The sequence below is a fragment of the Euprymna scolopes genome, chromosome 23 (assembly GCF_053919585.1).
Source record: "Euprymna scolopes isolate OS-2025 chromosome 23, ASM5391958v1, whole genome shotgun sequence".
Lineage (NCBI taxonomy): Eukaryota > Metazoa > Mollusca > Cephalopoda > Sepiida > Sepiolidae > Euprymna > Euprymna scolopes.
This window is the reverse complement of record NC_136504.1, coordinates 121,418,941-121,435,771: the sequence shown is the minus strand read 5'-3', so window position 1 is coordinate 121,435,771 and position 16,831 is coordinate 121,418,941. Positions and strand designations below refer to the sequence as shown.

At 31.2% G+C, this 16,831-nt stretch overlaps 1 protein-coding gene across 3 annotated transcripts in view; it reads right to left on the bottom strand.

Moving 5' to 3' along the window:
- Positions 1–16,831, bottom strand: part of LOC145246173 (uncharacterized) — a 422,674-nt gene that overhangs the window by 405,312 nt on the left and 531 nt on the right. The window lies entirely within an intron of this gene.

Below are 16,831 nucleotides of genomic sequence, written 5' to 3'. Positions count from 1 at the left end.
GGAAGGACCTGGATACTCAACGTTTCGCCCGATTTATGCGGGCTTCTTCAAGAGGGATGGCCATTGACGAGAGAGTCGGAGGATTGGGGCTATATATAATGATGAGGGAGAGCAGCGTGTTTTCCTTATGTAAATTAGATGTCATATATACATGTATATACATTTTATGAGAGAAGAACTAATTAGAGTAAACTAGTGTAGTGGATTGCGTCTAAAAGATAAAATATCGTAGAGATTAAAAATTGTGTTTGGAAATATAGCGGTGATAGATTAAATAAATAAAATGACACGAGATTACGAAAGAATCTTTTTTTTTTTTTTTTTTTTTAAATTAGAAATAATTGAATTGGGATAAAATAGCGCAGTAACTTAAAAGATGGTATCTAAAAATAAATCAAAACACTTAAATAAAATAAAAATTAAATTACCTTTGCCGATAGATAATATAATTAAAATTATAAGTATATGCATTGACATGACATATTTCACATTCGATGGACTCTGCTACAAACAAAAATTTGGACTGCCCATGGGTAACCCTCTCATAAAATGTATATACATGTATATATGACATCTAATTTACATAAGGAAAACACGCTGCTCTCCCCCATCATTATATATAGCCCCAATCCTCCGACTCTCTCGTCAATGACCATCCCTCTTGAAGAAGCCCGCATAAATCGGGCGAAACGTTGAGTATCCAGGTCCTTCCACCTCCATTTTATTTCATATCGTCGGATTTAATCCAGCTCAACAATCATATATATATATATATATATATATATATATATATATATATATATATATATATATATATATATATTGTTTTATTTTTATTATGAATATTATGGAGTGACTGTATCTAAGTATCTGACCGCACTGACTGAAAACCCGGACGCCCAAAGTTCGTATCTAATTCACAGAAACTGTTTCACAAAACCTACCGGAGAATAAGTAAATGAAGATTATTTCTATTATTTCTACTGCTACTTTTAATAATTATTATTTTAACGATACTACTACCACTATTAATACATCTAGTACAACGCTTACTACTAATAATATTAATAATAATAATTAGAGATATGTAAGTTAATACTTATGAGATAAATGAAAATTATTATTACTACTACTAATACTACTACTACTACTATATCTACTAGTACTACTACTACTAATACTAGAAAGAAAAGAAGAAAGGAAATATGTAAAGTAATACGTATGAAGCAAATAAAAATAGTATTACTATATTGCTACCATTACTACCACTAATAATAATGAGAAATGTGTAAGTCTATCCGTATCTGTTAAATAAAATTATTGTCACTACACTACTACTACTTCTACTAATACTTCTACTACTACTACTACTACTACTACTAATAATAATAATAATAATAAAAAGAAGAGGAAAAAAAGAAGAACATTTTAAATATGTAAGTCAATCCGTAGGAGCCATATAAAATTACTATTACTAATAATAATAAGAAGAAGAAAAAGGAGAAGAAGAAGAAGAAGAAGAAGAAGAAAAAGACGAATTTAGAATATGTAAGTTAATAGGTAAATAAAATTATTATCATTGCAACTACTAGTAATGATACTACTTCTTATTTTAATATTCCTACTACTAATAATAATTAAAAATCTGTAAATTAATTCGTATGAGGTAAATAAAAAATATTATTATTACTACTACTATTACTACTCGTACTACTACTACTAGATATATTACTACACCTAATACTACTACTTCTACTACTACCACTCATAATAATGATTATAATTATAATCTGATATATGTCAGTTAATATGTATGGCGAAAAAAAACTAAAGAATGAAAAAAAAATGATTCATTGACGCACCTGACGTGTGAATCGTTTCAATTTATGGATCATATATTTTTTTGTTGTAAGAATATAGACTGTTCTTGTTATATAGGTCGAACATTAATAAATAAAATCAATGTCTTTTGAGTTTTATAGTCATAATAAACCTGAAATCGATTAAATATCAGATAATTTTTCAAACCAGTCGCATGGTTCGAAATTTGCAACAAAATTCACCTTTAACTCCAATTACAAACGCTCTTACAAATGAGGCTAACTTCAACGATTAGATCCGGGATGAAAATAATGTCTGATAAGAAACCAAATCGATTAAATATCAGATAATTTTTCAAACCAGTCGCATGGTTCGAAATTTGCAACAAAAGTCACCTTTAACTCCAATTACAAACGCTCTTACAAATGAGGCTAACTTCAACGATTAGATCCGGGATGAAAATAATGTCTGATAAGAAACCAAATCGATTAAATATCAGATAATTTTTCAAACCAGTCGCATGGTTCGAAATTTGCAACAAAAGTCACCTTTAACTCCAATTACAAACGCTCTTACAAATGAGGCTAACTTCAACGATTAGATCCGGGATGAAAATAATGTCTGATAAGAAACCAAATCGATTAAATATCAGATAATTTTTCAAACCAGTCGCATGGTTCGAAATTTGCAACAAAAGTCACCTTTAACTCCAATTACAAACGCTCTTACAAATGAGGCTAACTTCAACGATTAGATCCGGGATGAAAATAATGTCTGATAAGAAACCAAATCGATTAAATATCAGATAATTTTTCAAACCAGTCGCATGGTTCGAAATTTGCAACAAAAGTCACCTTTAACTCCAATTACAAACGCTCTTACAAATGAGGCTAACTTCAACGATTAGATCCGGGATGAAAATAATGCCTGATAAGAAACCAAATTTAACCGCGGTAACAGTGTTTTACAGGAAGGAATGCCATTTGTAGCTAACATTTGACGGCTTCTATTATTTTTAATTAAAGAGTACGGTCGAAAGGGAACTACAATCAATTATTATACTAGTGCATTTTAAATCGCTTTTTTGCGTGTGTTTCGATCGGCATCGTCTAACGGACAACGAAAACTGCCGGATTATACCGAGCAAAAGAAAATCAATACAAAAACGAAAACAAAAACAAACAATAAACGACATACCGTAAGAATTTCATGAAATTTACTGCTAATTCTTTTTTTTTTTATTGGAAACCGTTTTTTTTTTATATGATTTTTTTTTTTACTTTAAATTATGAACAATTATTATTTTTTTTAGTTTCAAGGAATAAAGAACAAATATTTGGAGGGGGTTATATATTTTTTGTAAAGCTTTTTTCAAAGGAAAAGTGTATTTTTTGTATTTGTAACAATTTTGGAAGATTTTTGGCATTTTATGAACCAATTTTTTCCAAAGAAAAACATTATTTTTTGTAAGCAAACCATCATTCTCCGCACGGTTGTATATCCCGAATTCCTATAGCGGTTCGACAACCCTCCTTACGACATTATATTCTCGTCTATTGAAGACGGAATCTTCCACTTCCAGCGTTTACCCTGGGCCTCCGATCTGCCGGAGATTCCGAAGGAAATACTTCTGACAAATATCCCTCAAGAAATTTTCCAGTTGGTGAGAATATGATCCGACTTGACATCGCACTCTTCTCGCCGTAGATTATTGCGCGTTGCCGTTTCGTAGGCTCACAAATATATGAATCATAAGATAATTGATAACCGGAGATGAGATCGCTAAAAAAAGGTGCGATGGCGGAAGGAGGTTTAGTATCTATACTGGCAATTATTGCGCCGCCTCTCGGTGGCCAGCAGCCGGTTATCTTAGCAGACCGCGAGGACCGTTTCTGTCAATTTCACGATATCTTCTAACCTAGAATAGTTCATTATCCTTGTCACAAAAATAAACACTTGTTATTTTTGTACTGGATCTTTTGAAGAGCAGTTAAAATTTTCCTTCCTTTTATCCCTCAATTATTATTAGATTCAGCTCGCTCGCGTGTCTTTTGGCAACTCGGTCAAGCTCACTGTGCATTTTCCAGGGCAGTTTGCATCGTTCGCCGGGCGTTGCCAAGCAAAACTCACAAAAAAAAACAAAAACAAAAAAAAACGAAATTTAAATTGTTATTAATAGATATTTAATTATTATCTGCATACGTATACATTTTATCTTGCGGGATCATCAGTGTAGAGATAACTGTTAAACACAATCACAAAATTCGAAACCCGGAACAACCGTGTATACTTGCAGTTGTTGTGGATTTCGTTTTGCCACTGGAATCGAGCAGTGCCGATTCTGAAAAGGTAGGGTAAGTGATTGCGCAACTCTTGCCGCGCACTCACACTCGAAGTCATCTCGAAGTTAGGGGTATCCATTGTCTCATAACACCAAACAGAGAGTATCCAATAAAGACTTACTTATGAGTTCTATCTTGTCCTGGCTGACGGGACGAGAACAATCTAGAACATGGATTTAATAAAGAAAATAAGTAAAAATTCCGTACGGATTCAAGACTTCGAAAAGACGCATCTTAATGTTATAATATTGTTTTTTGAATTATATTTTTTTAATAAATATGATGCTACTGCATTTTAATTGTCAACGGTTTCGTTGGGTCCTCATAAGCGCTGGACATTCAAAAGCGTCCCAAAAGGACATTGTCCATTTTTTTTCTTATATATCTATCGAACTATCTGTTATCTAAATTGTGTTGATAGTGCATTTAAAAAAGATAGAGAGCACTTTAGAGGGACGTTTACGTTAGAGACATCACAGTCGTAACGAGAAGTCACGTGTGGCGGTATAATGATAAAAAAATTGTCGTTGTTGCATGAAAAAGTGAATTCGGGTTATTCTTTGTCTTGGTCTACTTTGCTCATACTTATGTAATTGTCTAATTTGATTTCCGTTTTTCGTATCTTTGCTTGTTTGTAAGCGTTTGTTTTGAATTGCAAATTGACGCCATTTTGTCTGAAAATTCATAAAAGGCATCGCGCATACATGATGACGTCATCTTTTACAACACATTTTCTGACGTAGCAAGAGAATGATTATATCCATTAGAATGGGGAAAGAAAGAAAGCGCGCGAAACAACATAGCAGAGAGAAGGAGAGTCGTGTGAGAAAATGCTTAATGAGATGATGATGTAATTAAAAGGTGATTAGGAAAAGTGGGAAAAAAAAGAAAATAAAATGAAAAATTGCAGAGAAGAAAGACGAGGATAGACGGAATGTGTGAGAGAAAAGACAAATCGTTAGAAAGAAACAATGAAAGGTTGATTAGTGAAATACAGAAAGAGAAAAAAAACACACGCACACACACACATATATATAGGTGTGTGGGTGTATATATATATTTATATATATATGTATATGGGTATATAGACATATATGTATGTAAGTGTATATATATATATATTTATTTATTTTAAATATAATTATATTTTGATTATATTTTATTTTAAAAATACATATGCCGTTTCCCCTTTTTACAAAGAAATCATCTGGAGACCACTTGAGGGTAAGGGTTATTGAGTGTACAGTGGTCAATAGGATGATTTCTTTGTAATAGTTAGTAGTATAAATAATAAGTCGAATAATACATAATGCAATTAAATCCTTCTTAAGTAAGAAAAAAATCCAAGTTGTCCTCGACGGTCATACATCTAAACAATATGGATATAAATGCGAGAGTACCTCAGGGGTCTATCCTTGGACCTTTATTATTTCTGATATTCATAAATGACCGCCTTGATGAAATTGTTTCGGAGATGGGTATATTTTCTGATGACACCACTCTCTAAAACAGGCAGGAGGGGAAAACAAATGAACACATATCTAAGCAAATTGCAGAAACACCAGAGGGTGACCTCACATCTATAGTTGAATGGGGGCAAAATGGATGGCCACATTCAATGCTGCTAAGACTAAGCTTGTTCCCTTCAATAATCACGAGAAACCTTATCTACCACCAATAGCAATGACCAACAACACAATACGTCCTTTAAACTCCTCAGTCTACCCTTTACAGGGAACATGTGCCTTGTTTGGGGTAAAATTTGCTAAAAAAAAATAATTGAGAAGAGATTTCCAGCTTTAACGTAGCTTGAAATCTTGTAACGTAAGCTATTTTAAGGTATCAAGTGGTCAAAGCGAAAATAAATATTCCCAACACGCATTTAGGTGAAAATGCACTATTGTATAAATAATTGAATTCATTCAAAACTATCGAAAAACATAAACGAACAACATAATATATATATGTAGATTAATATATGTATATATATGTAAATATACATATATATATTTATATAGATATATATATAAATATATAATTATATATATATATTTAGTTATTAATGTATGTATGTATATATATATATATATATATATATATATAGAGAGAGAGAGAGAGAGAGAGAGAGAGAATAAAAAGGAACAAACCGTATTATGTGTTCATCAACGTTTCGTCTTTATTTCAAGACTTCCTCTGGATGAATGAGATTAAGAAACAAAAAATACCAGTACAAAATATTTAAAAAAATGTGTATGTTTTCAAATATTTTGTACTGGTATTTTTTGTTTCTTAATCTCATTCATCCAAAGGAAGTCTCGAAATAAATACGAAACGTTGATGAACACATAATACGGTTTGTTCCTTTTTATTTTCTCTATTTTGTCGGAATACTGTTTCCATTATTTTCATCATATATATATATATATATATATATACATATATATATATATATATACTAGCAGTACTTCCCGGCTTTGCTGGGGCCCTATGTACTGTTCATAAGGTTATATATATATATATATATATATATATATATATATATATATATATATATAAAAGTGTGAATATGTAAAGTAATGCCTTTCTGTATAATAGTCCTCCTTAATTACCATAGAGAGCAGACAGACAGATATTTTCACTTTTATAAATATATAGATAGATAAATAGATAGATTGGATGCAATATATAGTAATGATTTAATAAGTATAAAAAAAGACTCATGCGCCACCACCGAGAATCGAAACCAAAACATTCAGCTCACAATTTATTTTGCCTCTGCTGTCAATGACTGGACTATGAATGCATGTTTACTGTAAGGCTAAACATTAAAACATGTACCAATAGCTACTACGTTATGTATTCGTAATGCCGGTGTTCGACCTTCACTGGCAAATTTCATTTTTTTCTAATTTTCACAGTTTTGCACCGATTTTTCCGGGATAAAACCCAAATGTAAAGTTTTGCGTGGATTCAAATACCTTATATATGAAGTTTTCTGTCTGTAGACCAAAAACTCTAGGAAGAGTTTGGTAGGCAAAATTTGTTAAACAAAATTATATACGTATACATAAATTTATATGGAACAATTTTATGCTTACAATAAACTTTTTATGCAAATATTATGCAAGTATAAATTATGTAGAATATCGGTACGAATATAATTACGCATAATAGTTAACTAAAGATGATCATCCTATTAGAAAACCGAGGCAACTAATAGGGAATTAATTAAAATGAATGTTTAAAATAATATCCAATTTAGCTAGATCTTTTGCTAGTGAATGCAATTCCACATTCCATATATAAGAAAATTGTATTTTCTTTTTAAATAAATAGAAAAGAGAGTTTTAATATGAATATCAATACGCACAAAAGTAAAACGAATTCATAGGAGTATATATATATATATATATATATATATATATATATATATACATACTACCCACACAAAAAAAAAGAAGCTCAATACAACAAAGATTGGAAATATGGCTTGTTATAGAAAAAAAGAATTGAAAATATATTTTCGATTAATTTATTGTTAGACGGGATACTCAAAATATTATATTGAAATTTCCTTAATCTGTGCTGTTTTAGAGAAATGCGTTCTCCTCATCGGAGTAAAGATACTACACAAATAATAATACGGCGAAGCTATGGATTTGCTGACACAGCGATTCATTCACACAACATTACACGAAAACAAGTTATGAATGCAAAAAACAAAACAAAAAAAAACACTTTTTTCTGCAAAAAAGTTTATAAAATGGAGAGAATGTAAAAAAAAAATGAGAAGATACATTAAGAGTAAATGATTAAAAACCAGATGAAAAGATGTGGAGAAATCCAGTATTATCAATACGAAAAAATAATAGAAGATATTTTTTCCATAAAAAAATCTGGAATTATGGTGTTGACATTCTGAATGAAATTAAAATCTAGATTGTACGTAGTAATCCAAAAATGTTTGTAAATATTCTACAAATGTGTAATAATCCAAGTACGTGTAATCCATGTTTCCAGCAAAATCCATTTGCAAGGAGTTCATGAGTAAACATGACTTAAATCTATTAAAGATGTTTTGTTTTATGGTCAATTTAAAAGGCGTAACTACTTCTCTAGCCGTTAAATCAAGGACTAAGGAATTTTCAATATAACATTTTGTGACTATCCCGTCCAACAAAAAAATTATGTAAAATATACTTTTAGAATCACATTTTTCTTCTCTCTCTCTCTCTCTCTCTCTCTCTCTATATATATATATATATATATATATATATATATATATATATATATATATATATATATATATAGATATATATATATATATAAATATATATATATACATATATATATATATATTTAAATATATATATATATATTTAAATATATATATAAAAATATATATATATAGATATATATATATATGTATGTATATATATATATATATATATATATATATATATATATATATATATATCCATAACAGTGGAATTGTCTCTGTGAGTGTGTGTCTGTGTGTGTACATATCTTTACCAAACTATTCTGTCAATTTTCAGTTTACAGACTTGAGATTTGACGTAAGTGATACTGAGATTAGGGAAAATCTTTTAATTGGTTTTCACCCAGAAATTTGGCTATCCAGGAGTCAAAGTTCAACAATTTAGCAGTCAGAACACTCTACTAAACTCCTCCGCCAACTTTGGACCTAAACGCTTGAAATTTTAGATGTAGGTTACTTGGACATAGATCAAAATTTTTAATTTTAGTTCACCCCAAAACAGTTAATGTTAAGAGTCAAAGTTGGGGTTAAAGTTTAAAAAAAGTACTTCTATGGTCTCCAATAAATTACTAAGCCAATTTTTGGTGTAAATATTTGAAATTTTGTATAAAATGTATTCATACATAGGGCAAGCTTTATAATTGGTTATTTGCCGAAATTTTGGCTGCTAAAAAAGGGAACAAAGTTCAAAAGATTTTACCTTTGCGGTCTCTAACAAACTATTCAGCCAATTTTGTGTCTAAACATTTGAAATTTTACATAAAGAGTATTAAGACATGCAGCAAGCTTTTTAATCAGTTCTTAGGCGCAAATGTGGTTGTCAATGAGTCAAAGTTGAATCAATTGAACTTTCCAGATTCTACCAAACCCCATCCGTCAATTTTGGGTCTAAACACTTGAAATTTTAGATGTAGGTTATCTGAACATGATCCAAACTGTTTAATGTATATATACGTATGCACATAAAGTTATAAACAGTACATGGGGCCTGATCAATGCCGAGCTGAACGTCTAGTATATATACATACATATATATATATATATATATATGTGTATGTGTGTGTGTGTGTATATATATTAAATCTTCGAACAGCTACATGGTAAACAACTGAGGATCCCCGTTTTCTATTTAAGAAATTTTAATTAAGGTCTTCTCTTTTCTTTCTTATATTGTTAAATTCTCTTTTATAATTGAAGACTTTGGAGAAATCGGCTGATGCAATTGCTAAGTCTATTTCTATTTTACAATTTTTGTCAAGGATTTTTTCCCATCCTCATATTAATGAATTCTCTTTTGTAATTATTACCTTTTTAGAAGTCGGGTTGTGTAGGTGCTAAGTCTGCGATAAATTAAATTAATTTATTTATTTTGTACGGGAATTTAAACTGCATTTTTTTTACATTTATTTTTACATTTTTTTATTCAAAACTTCTTTAAACTATATATATATATATATATATATATATATATATATATATATATATATATATACATATATATTGTATTTTGTATACAGAAAGTTGTTAGATGAGACAAGTCATTGGTACGGTCGGTTTCAAGCCCGATAATTAAAACCGTTTAAGATATCCTTATCAAGCTCTCTTCAGCCAATGTTCGGCAATATTCGAGACGAATATTGGCTGAAGAGAGCTTGATAAGGATATCTTAAACGGTCCTAATTATCGGGCTAGAAACCGACGGTACGAATGACTTGTCTCATCTAACAACTTTCTGTACACAAAATCCAAAATATAAATACGCTCTTATATTTCGGATTTTCCCTTTCATTGAGCACTCTGCTGTGTTTCTTTTTCCAAAAAACTAATCATATATATATATATATATATATATATATATATATATATATATATATATATATATGTATATATATATATATATATGAAATAAGATTTAAAAAAATTACAATTAAATTTACCAAAATGATGCAAGGTGGTAAAATTAAAGTATATTATAAATATTACAGAATTAATATTTATAAAGTTATCTCAGCCAGATGTAAAAGCTCGATAAAACCAAGTAGGAGATAGAGCTTAGAATACGAGCAAACAGTTAATAAACATGTTAAAAAACACTTTGAAATGAGTTAAAAACATATTTAATCTGAAAAGGAAAAACTAGATAAATTGATAGTCCTTAATCCGCGGAGTTACGAAGAAATACTTTCCTTCTCATCAGAGGGTGGGAATTAGCAAAATGCGGGTTCGGATTTTGCATGCAAAAGTATTTGATGAAATAACAAGTGAATCAAAGATCTTACTTGAAAATACAAAAAAGTGAGGCAGAGGGAATATGGTGAAAAAACAAAGGTGATTTCACATGAATGGATAGTCTGGTGGAAGATAAATAATCCACACACACACACACACACACACACACACACACACACACACACACACACACACACACACACACACATATATATATAGTGCATTTTTTTGTTGAAAATTCAAAGACTCACGTTTTCTTTTTTATAACCTTCGTTTATTTCCTGGATTTTTCCATTAAAGCTGTTTCATTAATGAGTGGCAATTTTACGATTTATGTTTCCGTAAAAATATCCTGTCCCCAGTCCATATATATATATATATATATATATATATATATATATATATATATATATATATATATATATATATATATATATACTAGCATGCTGTCCAGTGTTTCCCAATTGTATAATACGATAAATATTATATTTTAAATTATTCGAATTTCTTATTATTTCATAGAGCCAAGTTTCTGTTGATTATGATCTTCACATATAAAGTCACTTCAAAATGTTCCTTCCAATGTTTCCCGGTGGCCCCATTTTGTTCTTTCATAGAACATAAATATTTTTATATTATTCACAAATATTTTAAAATTCAAGTTTGTCCCATATTATTGCCTATATTATAAGACCGAGACATGCTGGGCAGCCAGCGAGTCAAATATATAGTAATAATTTCAAAAGTTTTACGAACTATGACTCGGCTACTATCTGCTAGAATCGAAACTAGAACGTTTAGCACTCTAGGCTTAGCCTTTATTTATCTCTTTAGCGTTATTACCGTGGGCGATACGGAGAAGTGGATACTGAAAAATATACAATTAAGTATCTTTGAGCTACAAATGTTTAATAGCTTGCGCAAAAGAAACAGAAGGCTTAATATTTTATTCCCTTTATTCGATTTATTTTGCCAAGTTGAACTATTCCGGTTTTGAATTTACCCCCTCATCAACATGTTTGCTGGTTAAAATACAATAAAAAATACTACTGTCAAAATATCCGATATATAGAATTTTAACGCCGTTGATCAAATACGCAGAAAGGAGATTGGTAAAGACTACTCGTATGTAAGCGTAACACACAAAATAAATAACACATACGCTATACTATTAATATATAGATTCTACGTGATTAATACTTGCGTAATATTTGTGTAAAAGGGTTATAGTAAACACTAACCTCTTTCTATATATATTTATGTATGCGTACATATATTTGTTTTAAAAAATTGCCTACCAAACTCCACCGTCAGTTTTTGGTCTATAGACATTAAGCTATATATATATATATATATATATATATATATATATATATATATATATATATATATATATATATAGGGTATTCGAACCCATGAGAAACTTTATATTTAGGTTATAGCCGAGGAAAATCGGTGCAAAAATGCGAAAATTAAAAACAAATTGAAATTTACTAGGTGAAGGTCGAAAGACAGCATTACAAATACGCATGCGTAACGTAATAGTTTTCGCTTCATGTCTTCATACGTCAAGCATTAATGTTATAGGGAAAAGTAAATCGTAAACTAAAAATTTTGGTTTTGATTCTTGGTGGTGGCGCATGAATCATATTTTTTTAAAACTTTTTAAATCATGGCTATATATCGGATCTAATATAATATATATAATTATAACACTCAAATGATCTTGTAACGATGTATGTAACCCATTTTCCGGTTTACGACATCCGGTTGCGCATGCGCGCATAACCTGCGCACTGAAATATTAACGTTATTATTTCGAAATTATTATTTAACATGTGAAGAGTGAGATTTAAAATAAACTTAAACGTAATACATAAATAAACGATGTAAAAAAAAGCAGACAGTATTGACAATTGTTTATTTGGATAATTTAAACGCTAAAAAAACTCCAAAAGAACAATTCGGACGCTGAAATATTAACGTTATTATTTCAAAATAATTATTTAACATGGGAAGAGTGGGAGTTTAAAATACTTAAAAGTAATACAGAAATGAGCAATGTAAAAAAAAGCAGATATATCAAAATTTGAATTTAACTATAATAAGTATTATGGTATCTGTTCCGTGCACATTTATCTATAAATATGCCCAACCACTTATAATTCAGTAACTGTAATTTTTTTCCAAAATAATCAATTATAATAAACAGAACGACCCATAGAAGTCTATCTATATATATTTTTTTCATTTTAATATACTTTCATAGAAATGTTTCTGTTATGTCAAAAAAAAAACACTATTTTCTTTACGTCACAAGTGTCACGCTCATACATGAATTCCATAGTTAATATAACATACTGACCCAACCGGTCACGGGTAGTATAATCATAAATACGAAATCAGCATTAATCAATATATCATATTTAAGGGTATTTTATGACGGTGCAATGCCGGACAGCCTGCTAGTATATATACGCAAAATTATTTGAAAAAGAATGACGTCATTACTGATGAATTGAAGCGTTGGACAACTTTAGAGATAAAAGTATCTAGCTGTACAAGGCCACTAAATAAGGGGTTTTCTCGGAACAATAATAAAAATATAAACATATAGAAATGAAAATGAGATGAATTTATCATTAGTCTCTCGCTCTTGGAAAGTGTTAAAATAGTACTATCAACCTAACACCAACCTCTGCTCCATTGCCGAAATATTGCATCGTTGATCCTGTTTTACAAATAGTTTAATGGAATGTGCTCCGATGAGCTGGAAACACTTGTTCCCTCTCGACGTAAATAATCTCGACTTACGTAGCAAAATCCCACCTCAAAACTGCAGAAATATCTATAGTCGGTAAAACTTTCTACTCTAATAGTTTCTACATCCGAACTGATAGACTTTGGAATCGTTTCCCGGGTCTCCGCTCCCTAATTTTACTGGCATGCAGAAGTTTAAATGTAATGTGAACAGACATCTCGAAGCTCCTCACATACTGCCTCTGTAGATTTGGTCGGAAACAATTAACCCCTCACATTTAAGTGGAACTGTGCCTTATTTCGAATGGAGTTATAATAAATATTAACTTATATATCTCTAAAAATAATAGTAAATATTATTCTATAAAAGTGAGTATGTGTGAGGACACTTCTCAACCTACATACTCAACGAATTTTTCATCTACACGTTTACATTTGGATATATAGGTAATTCAGACAAGTGAAAAGCTTTTAAATCGGTTTCCACCCGAAAAAATGCCTGCTAAAATAGTCCAAATTTAAAATTTGGTACGTAGGAGGGGATGAATCTGTTTGTTCACTGTTTCACGAATGTGCATGAGTGAATCTTTCGAATTAAATTTTCCTTATGTTAAGAATAATTTGGTTTAAAAACATTTTTAAAGAACGTGTCAAGCTGGCCTTACGGTTATCGTTCTTGGTTCAGTGTGTTTATGTTTTGATCTCAGCTCGAATATTTGCATTTTTAAATTAGAAGAAGTTAACAGTTTTTTTTTTTACTTACAAGAGCTTAACAAGTAACCGCTCCAGAAGATATCTCACTACTGATGCAATTCTCTACTTATATAAAAGCTAAGTACGTCCAATGCTGGAGTACTGTTGCCACATCTAGGCAGAAGCTGCTAAAACCACTCTATCCTGCCTTGACAGTGTACAAAATAGGCTTCGTGGCTTAGTGGGGGATGCCCTTTTTTCTTCCCTGCAACCTCTCTCACACAGGAGAGACGTTGCGAGCCTGTCTTTGTTTTATCGTTACTTCCATTGCAGGTGCTTGTCTGAGCTCCAATCCCTAGTCCTCCCTCGCCAATCTTTCACGAAAAACACCCGTCTAGCTGAAACCACTGTCAATATATTTCCCACTCTTTATCTGTGCCAAAATCAAAACGTAGATTCCATGAACAAAGCTTCTTTCTTAGAAGTGCACACCTATGGAACTCTGTTCCGTCTATCTGTTTCCCACCTGACTACAACTTGGATGTCTTCCAGTCCAACATAAACAAATTCCTGATGAACCGCCCCCTTTAGTAGACACTTTATCAAATCTCAACATTAACGTACTGTATACGCAATAACCCTTATCCCCGAGTGGCTTCCGGGTCTTGAAAAGTGGTGAGGACCTTGTAAAAAAAATACACATGCCTCAGTTTCTGTATAAATTAAAATGTAATATTTATGTGTAATTTTTGACCAACGGGCGGCCTGCTACTGTGAATATATATATATATATATATATATATATATATATATATATATATATATACCTAAATTTTGGGTATTTTGTGTATTAATATTCATGTTAAAACCATTTTCTTCTATTTATTTTAAACGAAAATACAACTTTGCTATGTATGGGCCGTTGAACTGCTTTCATCTGCAAAAGATCTAGCTAATTTGCATATTCTTTTAAACGTTCATTTAAATTAATTCCTTATTAGTTTTTTTCGGTTTTCTCATGGGATGATCATCTTTAATTTACCAATACGTGTAATCATATTCATGCAGATATTCTACATGATTTATACTTGTGTAATATTTGCGTAAAAAAGCTTATAGTAAACACAAACCTCTTCTATACATGTTTATGTATGCATATATATTGCTTACGAAACTTCTCTGTCAATTTTTGGTCTACAGATATCAAAATTAATATATAGGGTATTCGAACCCATGCGAAACTTTATATTTGAGTTTTAGCAGGTCCAAAAATGTGAAAATTAAAAAAAAGTGAAGATCTAATGACGGCATTACGAATATGCATTTGTAACGTAGTGGTTCATGTTTTAATTTTAAGCCTTGAACCAGACAATTTTTTCATATGTCACGCATTAAAGTCTAAGGCAAAATAAATCGTAAGCTAAGCGTTTTGGTTTCGATTCTTGGTGGTGGCGCACGAGTCATTTTTTTTTAAATTGATACTGTATATTGCCACCAATATGATATAATATTAAATATGAAATCTGCATTAATCAAAATATATTATTTAGCGTATTTTACGACTGGGCAATTCCGGGCGGCCTGCTAGTATATATATATATATATATATATATATATATATATATATATATATATATATATATATATATATATATATATATATATATATATATATATATTCCCCAACGTGACATGTTGCCATTTGGGATGTAATTACTTGGGATCAGTTTTATACCGTGTATCCTAAGTTTAGAATTGAGCAGCGTGATGTTTGTTCACGTTACATTCTAAATGTGTTGGTGCAGCTCTGGAAGCACGAATCAAAGAAGGAATCCCAGAAACAAGCTGCTTGAAGAAAGGGCAATTAAAGAAGGTAGTAATATAAAGGTATTAAGACAATCTTTCGTGGAAATACATGTAAACCAGCACAGTGACGATAGAGAAGCTGGATTATAGACAAAAAACTGAAAACGCTAACTTGCGATGAAGAGCTCAAACCGGATTATATCGATTTTAGAGAAATGCTTGGTCTGCTGGATAGTAAAAACTATTAACACATATCTAAGAAAATGCGGAAACCTTTGAGGTTGACCTCCAGTCTGTAGTAGAATGGGGATGTGAATGGATAGCAACATCGAATGCTGTCAAGACTAAGCCTGTTTCCTTTAATAACTACAACAGACCTTCTCAACCGCGATTGCTATGGCTTATGAAACACTGTCTAAAAGTACTTCGGTCACACTCTTCAGCTTTACAGGCGACATGAATTCGAACAAATATACTGAGTACGTTGCCAAGGCTGCTGCAAAGTAAGTGGGTCTCTCTACTGTGCTAGAAGGTTACTCACACCTGAGAGTTTCCTGTACTTTTACGAAACCACTATTCACCTATAGGGGGATATTGTTATCACATCTGGGGTAGTGCATCGTTCACTTGTACCACGCTCCTAGACAGACCCCCCAAAATGTCGGCAACGTAATAGGTATCGAACTAGTGACCAAACCCTAACCTCTGTCCCATCGACAAAATGTGGCCTCACTGTGCTTGTTTTGCATGTATTTTAATGGAATGTTCTCCGAGGAACGCAAAGCACATGTACCCCTTCGACTTATATATCCACGACAAACCCGTCAAGCAGCAAATTCCCACCCCCTACCGTTGAGATTCATAGATGCCATAAAGTCTTCTGATAAAAAAGTTTTTTTTT